The sequence below is a fragment of the Eumetopias jubatus genome, unplaced genomic scaffold (assembly GCF_037043125.1).
Source record: "Eumetopias jubatus isolate StellerSeaLion01/CBP00866 unplaced genomic scaffold, mEumJub1_p1.0 scaffold_9, whole genome shotgun sequence".
NCBI lineage: Eukaryota > Metazoa > Chordata > Mammalia > Carnivora > Otariidae > Eumetopias > Eumetopias jubatus.
The window spans coordinates 124,159,040-124,170,227 of NW_028274815.1; positions in this window are offsets into that span (position 1 = coordinate 124,159,040).

Below are 11,188 nucleotides of genomic sequence, written 5' to 3' on the forward strand. Positions count from 1 at the left end.
CTTTGGGTCTAAAATGAGTCTCTTGCAGACAGCATATGGATGGGTTTTGTTTTTTAATCCAATCTGATAGCCTGTGTCTTTTGATTGGGGCATTTAGCCCATTTACATTCAGGGTAACTATTGAAAGATATGAATTTAGTGCCATTGTATTGCCTGTAAGGTGACTGTTACTGTATATTGTCTGTGTTCCTTTCTGATCTATGCTGCTTTTAGGCTCTCTCTTTGCTTAGAGGACCCTTTTCAATATTTCTTTTAGGGCTGGTTTGGTGTTTGCAAATTCCTTTAGTTTTTGTTTGTCCTGGAAGCTTTTTATCTCTCCTTCTAATTTCAATGAAAGCCTAGCTGGATATAGTATTCTTGGCTGCATATTTTTCTCGTTTAGTGCTCTGATCTCATGCCAGTCCTTTCTGGCCTGCCAGGTCTCTGTGGATAGGTCTGTTGCCAATCTAATATTTCTACCATTGTAGGTTACATATCTCTTCTCCCGAGCTGCTTTCAGGATTTTCTCTTTGTCTCTGAGACTCGTAAGTTTTACTATTAGATGTCGGGGTGTTGACCTATTTTTATTGATTTTGAGAGGGGTTCTCTGTGCCTCCTGGATTTTGATGCCTGTTTCTTTCCTCACATTAGGGAAGTTCTCTGCTATTATTTGCTCCAATATACCTTCTGCCCCTCTCTCTCTTTCTTCTTCTGGGATCCCAATTATTCTAATGTTGTTTCATCTTATCGTATCGCTTATCTCTCAAATTCTGCCCTCGTGATCCTGTAGTTGTTTCTCCTCTTTTTCTCAGCCTTTTTATTTTCCATCATTTGGTCTTCTATATCGCTGATTCTCTCTTCTGCCCCATTTATCCTAGCAGTTAGTGCCCCCATTTTTTATTGCACCTCATTAATAGCCTTTTTGATTTCGACTTGGTTAGATTTTAGTTCTTTTATTTCTCCAGAAAGGGTTTCTCTAATAACTTCCACGCTTTTCTCAAGCCCAGCTAGTATCTTTAAAGTCATGATTCTGAACTCTAGGTCCGACATCGAACTAATGTCTGTATTGAGTAGGTCCCTGGCTGATGGTACTACCTCTTGTTCTTTTTGCTGAAGTAATTATAGATGTAAACATCCGCGCCTCGGCTCTGTCTCTGCAGCCGGCTTCCCAGCTCCAATACCTGGGATCTCTGCTGCACTCAGGCACCCCCGGTTTTTCTGTGACCCCAAGGGTCCTGAGACCACACTGTCCCGCATGGGTTACAACCCCTGGAATGCCTTTCAGTGTGTAAGGCATTGGAGGGGTGGATGAAAACACAAATAAGATATGAGCCTTCCTTTCAAAGGAGTTATAAACTAGGGAGAGTGAAAATAAGTAATTTTTATAGGGTGCTGTACAGTTTGCAAGGCTTTTTTTGGTGAATATTGTGATGGCATTGAGTATAGGTGGTATCTGAAGCGACGTCCCTCAGCAAAGCCGACTTCTAAAAGTTCCGATTTTGTGCTCCGCGGCTCTATCACTTGCCAGAAGCGGCCGACGGAGGCCCCCTCCCCCGCCCTCTATCCTCCCAAATATCACCTCGGATTCACTTCTCTGCACGTCCTACCTTCCAGTAAGTGGTCGCTTCTCTGTTCAGAGAGTTGTTGTTACTCTCTTCTTCGATCTCCTGTTGAGTTTGTAGGGGTTCAGAATGGTTTGATCCCTATTCAGCTGAATTCCTGAGACCAGACGAAATCCAGGTCTTCTACTCCTCCACCATCTTGCTCCCGGGCCCTGAGCTTTAATTTCTTGATACACTCAGGAAAAATACCAAATGTTGAATACCACCTGTAATCAATGCCATCACAATATTCACCAAAAAAAGCCTTGCAAACTGTACAGCACCCTATGAATATTACCTATTTTCACTCTCCCTAGTTTATAACTCTTTTGAAAGGAAGGCTCATATCTTATTTGTGTTTTCATCTACCCCTCCAATGCCTTACACACTGAAAATACCTTACAAATGCCTTAAGAGTTAAATAGCCTTTGGACACTAATGAACATTTAAAGAGGGAGTAAAACATCACCTTGTTTTTTCCTTCTGCCTCCCATGGTGATCTTTGCTCTGATTTGATTTTCTCTGTTCTGAAAGCTCCACTGTAACCCATATGCAGAAATTAATCTGTTTACAGAGAGGTGGCTGTCCCCTGATGGCACAGCCCAGATAACCAGTGAAGTGTGAGAAGGCCCAGGTGAAAAATTAAGATCTTGAGACTTTGTTTTTGATGCATTCAGCAAGCTAATCCAGTGCCTCTTTGTTCAAAGTTTGGTTTTTGCTGCTCTTCTGAAATTTTTGTTCCTAATTACTTGGAGATTCCTGATATGGGGCTTCCTCTCAGAATCACCCGGTCACCCACATCTCTGCAAATCCACCCATGGGCAGGAGCCATCATTGCCCAGATCACTCTCACATCTAGGCTCAAATATTGCCTTGGGATTACTTCATTTTTATTTTTTTGTTTGTTTTTATTTTTAGGGATTACTTAATTTTAAGAGACACTGAGGTGGCTGGCCAAGGAGCTGCCACAATCTGTAACAGAAAGGCCCTAAAGGACGGACCGTTTGCCTACTGGGGGAAGAAGCAAACAGGACTAAGCCAATTCCCACCCAGGAATTGACCTCAGGCAACATTAAGGAAGGCCTGGACCTGCTGAGTGACGCTATGTCTAGAAACTTCACCTCTGAGTCCCCCAGGCTCACAGCCATTGCTCGGAAGGGCACTACAGCTAATACTTTACTGGTTTGTTGCCAGAGTGTCCAGAATAATCCGGGGCTTTAGGAGCACCCCTGGAGATTATAACAGTGGTCATGAAAATGGCAAATACTACCTTCTCTCATCCAGTAGTAACATCAGCAAAAATTGAACATCTCCTTAAGAAATTTTAGGGGGCCCTACAAGACTAAATGTCTCTGGCAGTGCTCTGTGCTGTCTCATGCTTTCTATAACTGGATTCCCTCTATGGAATTTAAATCTTGAACAGAGGTACAGAGAAACTATAAAATTATAGGGGTCCATCCTACCTCAGAGTGAGTCTGCTTCCTACCCTCAGGAACTGCCTTGATGCCCATACCTGTTCTCCAGCCCCCATGCATGTGTGGGGCTCTGAGAGCCTTCATTTTGTGAGTGAGCCTCACTTGGATTCTGAATCTTGTCATATGATCCTTGGGGAAAGCAGGACCATATTCTCTGAATTCTCCTCTAGGTTTCCCTAATTATAGATGTAAACATCCAGCAAAGAGGCTGGACACATTCGCCTCAAATGATGGGGGACTGAGCCACCTCCCCTTTCTTTCAGGAGCAGACACGCACCAAGAGGAGAATATACACTCTCTGTCCCAGGTCTCCCAGGGCAGGACAGAAGCTGACGGTGGAGCTTCAAACTCAGTGATCTTTGCCTGCCCTGTGAAGTTCAGTGCCACTGTCCACTGTTCACACAGTGAGCAAGGAAAGCCGCTCTCAGAAGTAGAACCATTTGCCACAAGTACCGCTAGCTACCCCAGAAGGAGTAGAATCGACCCTACACCATTGGGATATATCATACGAGAATCCCTGGAGCAGGGGAAATGCAACTCTCACCAACAATTTGGGACAAGTATTGCTGCCTGAAGTTTTTTCTGTCCTCCTCAAGGAGCATCACAAAACCCATTTGACTGGGTTTAATTTAGCGTATGTGGAAGCAGATATGCCCAGCTCCCCAGCTCCACACTTCTCTTGCCCTGGTAGAGACCCTAAAGCTTCCTTAATGAGCTCTGAGTAGGAATCTGGCCAGCAGGTAGCAGAGAGCCTTCCTCTGAGAAGGCTGAGGAGTTCCCAAGGTATTCTGCCTGACACTTGCCCTCAGGACACTGTGTCAGTCAGACCAGGGAACTGATATAAGAAACCACCCCAGTCTCAGTGACATCAGGATACAAGACAGGTCAGTTGGGAGTTGTGGAAATTTCTCTGAGCAGTCATTCAGGGACCCAGGCTCCTGCCCTCTTGTGGCTCCACTCTCCTCTCAGTGCTTGGAGTTCTCTCCATTTATCCAGTGGATGGTGAAAGAGAGAGAATGTTGAGAATTGCATAGAAAATTTTTATGAACCATGCTGGGAATTGGTTTATATGGTTTCTGCCCACAATCCACCGGTCAGAACTCAGTCACATGATCTTGCCTAATTTCAAGTGAGTCTGAGAAATGTAGTCAAGCTCCATGCCCAGGAGGTAAAGGAATGCCACTGACCCCTAGCATTTGTGTTGTCATGGAGTAGGGTCAGCCTCCTCTGGGCTGTAAGCTCCTCAAAAGCAGGATCTGTATACGCCTCTCTGACTCATGAACTCCAGGCTCTTGTAGGCATTTGAGTCTGTAATCTCTGTCCTGTTGTGTTTTCAAGTCTTCAATCACTTATTCACTCAATTCATTCATTCATTCATTCATTCAGTCAGTCAGTCAGTCAGTCAGAAGGTGTTTGCTGACTCCTTGTTCTGAGCCAGGATAGTGGGGATGAAAACAAGAGATGGCTCTGTCCCCAGACAGCTCATAGCCTGGGGCAAAAGACAAACAAATACAGATCACATCACTGCAAATGTAGGATGTTCTGTGGACCTCAGATTTTTAAGTTCATGCAGAACCATCAGTATTTGGCATTCACCCTTCCTGTACAAGGTGCTGGCTTCCCTGTGTGCAGGCTAGAAGTGCTGAAGAATAAATGTCCCCAGGAACAGCTTTCAACCAACAACTAGCCAAAGTTAGCAGAGAAACACCCCAGCTCCCTCACCCCTCAGGTGGAATAACCATGCTGTGTGTTCTAAATTGCCCACCAGAAGTTCCCAGTGGTCAATGGCAGTAACCCAGTCAGTAAGGCAGCCTATCCATTCCCTTCCTTGTCCCCCTGGCTTCCTTGTTGCTTCCTCAGGTCCCCTCTCAGAAAAATTACTTGCATGCACACCCTTGTCCGCTTCTGGGGGAGCCCAATCTAAGACATGCACCAATAAACAAATGGAGTGGACAGCCCTTACGGGCCTTCAGAGTCTGTTAACCTGAAATGGAAATTTACTGTCAATTTGCCTAGAATGGATCAGGGGATATGTCAGAACAATTCACTAGCTTTTCTTTAAAAATAATCATGGGGTGCCTGGTTGGCTCAGTCGGTTGGGCATCTACCTTCAGCTCAGGTCATGATCCCAGGGGACCTGGAATAGAGCCCTGAATCAGGCTCCCTGCCCAGTGGGGAGTCTGCTTCTCCCTCTCCCTCTGCCATTCCCCCTGCTTATGCTCTCGCTCCTTCTTTCTCAAATAAATGAATAAAATCTTTAAAAAGAAAACCATAAAAATCAGGCTTAAATTAATGAAATATAGTAATATTAAACATATTAATATAAAATAATAAACATAATCAAGAACACGCTGCCTGAGCAAGTGCAGAGGGTGTGTGTTCCAGTAGTGGGGGCTACTGCTGTTATGTCCTTTTGGTCTCCCCACACATTTAATCAGCTCATTCAGTCCCTTGTAGACAGGCCCCACAGCTGCAGTGACCTTCCCTTCAACTAACTCTCTGGCTGTCTCTTCTTGAAAGAAAGAAGGCCTCTGAAAATCATGCAATAGATGAGGACCCTAGAATCTTCTGCACATTATTTCATCAGTTCCTCCAGACTGGCTTTTGAGGAAGGCAATATCATCTACCTCTCCTGAGGGGCTCAAGAGAGTCAGGAGACCTGTCCCCGATCACGTGGCACAAAACCCACACTATTGCCTTCTCAGACTGTGTGTGTGTGTGTGTGTGTGTGTGTGTGTGTGTGTGTTTCCTGCATCTATAGACTGGAATGAGAGTGTTAAGACCCAACCTCCACTCCTGGAGAAGGAGCCACAGTAGGAATGGTCATTCAGCCTTCAGGTTGCTGCTTCCCTTTGGTCTGGAAGCTTCCCAGAGAAGAATCAAGGCAAAGTAGGCAGTGAGATAGCAGGACCAGAATTTGGAGCAGAAGAAACAAAGGGAAATCTTTTTTTTTTTCTTTTAATCATGAGCAAAGTCTCAGGGAGCTGGAAATATCCAGGGGCAATTTAAAGGGGGTGTTTTTTTTTTTAATTTTTTATTGTTATGTTAATCACCATATATTACATAATTTGTTTTGGTGTACTGTTCCATGATTCATTGTTTGTTCATAACACCCAGTGCTCCATGCAGAATGTGCCCTCCTCAATACCCATCACCAGGCTAACCCATCCCCCCAACCCTCCTCCCCTCCAGAGGGGGTGTTTTTAAAGAAACTTATAGAAGCTTGTGCTAATAGTTTGCACAGAGAAAACAAAATCTTTTTGTGTAATCTCATTATGTGGTCACAGGTAGGTGAGGCCAAAAATAGAGGTCCCTTACCTTTTTGGGCGACAAAAGGACTAAATGGCAATATACATGAAGGGCTAGCACAGGGCCTGGCTGGCTCTCAGGAATGACTCAATAAATGTGTCTCACTCCTGACGCCTTTCCTAGTACTAGCTAATTAGAAGGTCCCTAGCCTGATTTTTCATTGCTAATGTTTGCCTTCCAGGATCCCATACTGCCTGCTTCTATCAAGAAGCTAAACCAATATTTCCAACCCATCAACACTTAAACACGAGGCCAATTTGTCCAATACACTGTCTATTTATTTTCCAGGCTGCAATCTTTATGATGCATATTCCTGAGGCAGTTAATTTGCTCTTGAATACATCTCTTTGTGTACTGGTTACCCATTTCATTAGCTGCGATATTGAGACTGGCTGGGATATGTGGGGGATTTTTCACTGAGAGAAAGAAGGTTTTTAATAAGCCCCATCATCGCTGGCTTTATGGTGCCATTTGATGAGCAACAAATGTATTCACTTGGCAGCTGCATTCCTTAATCAGGTATTCACTGGGTAACAGTATATATAAATATGGAGAAACACAGAATTTAGGGAGCTGAGTGCAGTCATTTTCCACAGAGATTGGAGCATTGTCTGTATTCACCATCAGTTTGCAGGCAAGAGCCTCTCCTTGCTGTGCATGGAATTCTGTCTATAAGCACGCCCTGCCCAGATCTAACTCACTGCCACCTATCAAGGGCCCTATTCCTCCGAGGGGCCAGATCCTCCAGAAGACACTTGTCCCCTCTCCCACATCAAATAAGTCCCCAGCATTTGAGCTTCTTTGACCAATGGTACTAAACCTTTCCTTGTGCTCAAAATGCCCCCAGACTGGGGCATCTGGGTGGCTCAGTCGGTTAAGTGTCTGCCCTCAGCTCAGGTCATGATCCCAGGGTCGTGGGACCAAGCTCAGCAGGGAGTCTGCTTCTCTCGCTCCCTCTCCCTCTGCCCCTCTCCTCTCACTTGTGCCCTCACTCTCTCTCAAATAAATAAATAAAATCTTTAAAAAAAAATGCCCCCAGATTTAAAAATTTCCAAAGTGTGTTAGCTCTTTTTTTAAATAGCTTTACTGAGGCATAATTGACAAATTAAAATTATATATATTTAAGGTGTACAACATGATGTGTTGATATACGTATACGTTGTGAAACAGCCACTACAATCAAGCTAATTCGCATACCCATCACTTCACAGGGTTACCATTTTCTTCTCTTTGGTGTATGGCGAGACCACTTAAGACCTACTTAAAAATTTCAAAATATCGTGTAGCCACACTGTTGTACATTAGATCTCCAGAACTTACTCATCCTGCATGACTGAACTTTGTACCCTTTGACCAATGTCTCCCCATTTCCCCCTTTCCCCACTCTTGGCAACCACCATTCTACTTTTTACTTCTAAGAGTTTGGCTATTTTATATTCCACATATAAATGAGATCATACAATATTTGTCTTTCTCTGTCTTGCTTATTTCACTTAGCATAATATCCTCCAGGTTCATCCATGTTGTCAAAAATGGCAGGATTTCCTTCCTTTTTAAGGCTGAATACATATATATATATATATATATATGCATGCATACATACACACACACTATTGATCTATACAAATGTATAGATAGATAGAGAGATATCTCACATCTTCTTTATCCATTCAACCTTTGGCAGACATTAGATTGTTTCCATATCTTGGCTACTGTGAATAATAATGCAATGAACCTGGAAGGGCAGATACCTCTTCGAGATCCTGATTTCAGTTCCTTTGGATATATACCCAGAAGTGGGATTGCTCAATCATATGTTAGTTCTATTTATATTTAAAAAAAATTTTTTTGAGGAACCTCCCTGTTTTCCACAGTGGCTGCACCAATTTACATTCCCACCAAGAGTATACAAGGGTTCCCTTTCTTCCACATCCTGTCAACACTTGTTATTTCTTATCTTTTGATAAGAGCCATGCTAACAAGTGTGAGGTGTGTTTCTAGAAATTTCTTTTGTTTTGCTTGGGCCTGTGACAGAGGCCACTGGGTCACTCAGGAGGCTGAAGATCAGAATGTGTATGTGTTGGGCGCCCCTACTGATAAGGAAAGGGCAACAGGCCCAGTGAGACTGTCAGGTTAGGAACAGGACCCCCATCTGATTACTGCTGTGTGCGTGGCACCAAGAATAGTGCCTGGCCCATCTGCGTTGTCAGCATAGGTTAAGGAAAGGATTAATCAATGAAGGGCCTGTTCTGTACAGTTATCTAGACTGTAAGTGAAAACTCCCAGATATGCCAACGGAAGATGCCTTAGCAACTAGCAGAATTCCCTCCCCCTATTTAGGCCAATAGTGGCCTTCCTGAGACAATGCCTTCGCTCCATGAACCCTGAGGGGAAAGGAGAATGGAGGAAACCTACCTGAGTTGCTGGCAGCCATGAATAAGGAAAACCAATCTCAGCTTGGAAAGGGGAAGGTTTGTAAGGACTTGGCCAGGATTATAATGAAAAGGAGGAATTGCGTTAAATGTTGTGGAGATAACACAGATTTTTTTTCCTTGTATCCCAAACTGCCTGAACCCCTCATTATAGTCACGGTGTCACAACAGGCTCTGGATCAGGGACAGGCAGGCTGTGATCTCCAACACATAGGGAGCTAGGAGGCCCAAGGTGAGGCCTGAGGGCTACGGTGGGCTCAGGTGTGGACAGTCTTGTGCAGAAGGCAGAGCACCTGGACCAGAGTGTGGGCAACAAGAGGTAGGACATGATAACAGGGCTGGGATTCTAGTGTGTGGTCCGTGCTTAAAGGACCAGGAAGGTAGGAATCAGGAGATGGCTCCACGGACCGAGAGACTCACAGCTCGTGTCTTCCAAGGAACCTGCCCTGATATCCTCTCCAGAAACGAGTGCCCCTCACTGGCCTCCACAAGCCCTCCACTTCACTCTACTTCACACCTGACAGCTTTCCCAGCTGCCTCAACCTCTGAGACCACCTCACTGGCTGGAACCACATCTCAAGGAATGGGCAAAATAAAATGAAAAGGGAAGAGCCTGTCATCCCGGTCACCTGTTTCGGGAGGGGGGAAAAAATCACGCTGGAACCAAAAGACAGACTAGAGTTGTGCTACTTGAAGTTGTGCTATTCCAAAGCCCAGCCGCATGGGCACCGCCTGGAGCTGTTACAAGGAGCATCTTGGGCTCTGCCCAGAGCTCCTGAATCAGAGTCTGTGTACAAACAAGATCCCCAGGTGACTCAGACTGCATTATAATTTGAGAAGCAATGGGCTAAAGAGTTGAACTTGGGTCTTTGGGACTCTAAACTCATACCTCTCTGAACTCCCACATTTTCATGTTGCTTTGAAAGTCATACTGATACATGATATCTATTGTCTAATACCATTTCTCTTTGTGCTCCCCCTGAATTGACGTAAACAAGGGAGGAAGAGAGTATTATGAAAGAAAAGGGAAGTCATTAACAGAGTGCCTACTCTAAGCCAATCACAATGTTGGCGGCTGCCACATGCATTCTCTTATTAAAGCACCAAAGCAAGCACATAAGTCATAAGAATCATGGGTACCATTTTCCTGATGGAGTGAAATTGAGAATGGTTGAGCAACTTTACCAAGTTCACATAATTTGCACTTGCTTTGCTGCTCAAGAAGAAGAGACATCATGCTAACTCAAACAAAGAGGGGTTATTGTAAAGAAAGTAGATTACCCAGCATACTAGGATGGGAAACACACCAAAACCAAATCTTACGGACAACAGTTGAGAGCCAGAGTATCTGTTTTTGTTTCTTGGGAATCCATCTTGCCCTTGAGATGGGGATTCTTGTGCAAGTGACTTGCGAGGTGGCTCTTAGGAGATAAAGAGAGAAGGAAACAGGACAACAAAGTGGAAAGAAGAAAGTTAAGCAAGGATGTCATCTTAGGTGGAGACCAGCTTCAGCCTGATCTCCCAGGGAGCTCAAGAGCACAAAGTTGGTTCCCTCTTGAGTAAAGAAGCTGGCTTTTTTGACCCCATGTGAGTCAGTCATTGGCAGCTGGTGGCTGGTGGAGGGAACTAACCAACATGGCTGGGAAGCCATTATGTCAAGGGTTTCTCTGGAGAAGGAAAAACTATGAGGTATTAGCAGCCAACACTCACAGGAGCTTGAGAGATGGGATGTCTGCCCAATGTAAAGAAGCACCAACTGTGTGTGTGTGTGTGCGTGTATGTGTGTGTGCACATGCGTGCTTCCCTGTCTTGGGGACAACCTCTACTCCAGTATGAGGCATCTTTGTATTTCTCTTTCCCCTGTTCCATTCTCTCTCTCTGAAAGAACTCCTCCATTTGCCAACACTTGTCCTCCACTGCCTTCTAACTCTGATGTGTACATGACCTAAAAGGACCATTCCAGCCCAACAATGCCTTTCGACCAAAGGTTCCAGTTCCCATCCTCACTGTTCAAGCCTCTTGTCTGAGAGTGAAATCTGATTGGCCATCCATGTCATGGATGGGGTGCCCTTATAAGTCACATGTCCACCCCAGCCCAATCAGCTGAGGCCTGGAATGACATAACCAAATGTGATCAAGAAAACTGGGGAATGAGCCTGTTCTTCTCAGAAAAGTTATAGAAGAAACAGGCAGCAATGGAAATTTCTACTGCCCATTAGCTGGAATCCAAGTTCACATTTCTCTGACTCCAAAGCTTACAGTCCTGCCACATTATTTCCTTTTCATAATGTAGCTATTCAGAGGACAACTCCACCCAGCTTCAAATCCAAGGTCTACCACTTGCTAATCATGAAATCTCAGGCAAGTTATATAACTTCTCTGTGCCTGTTTC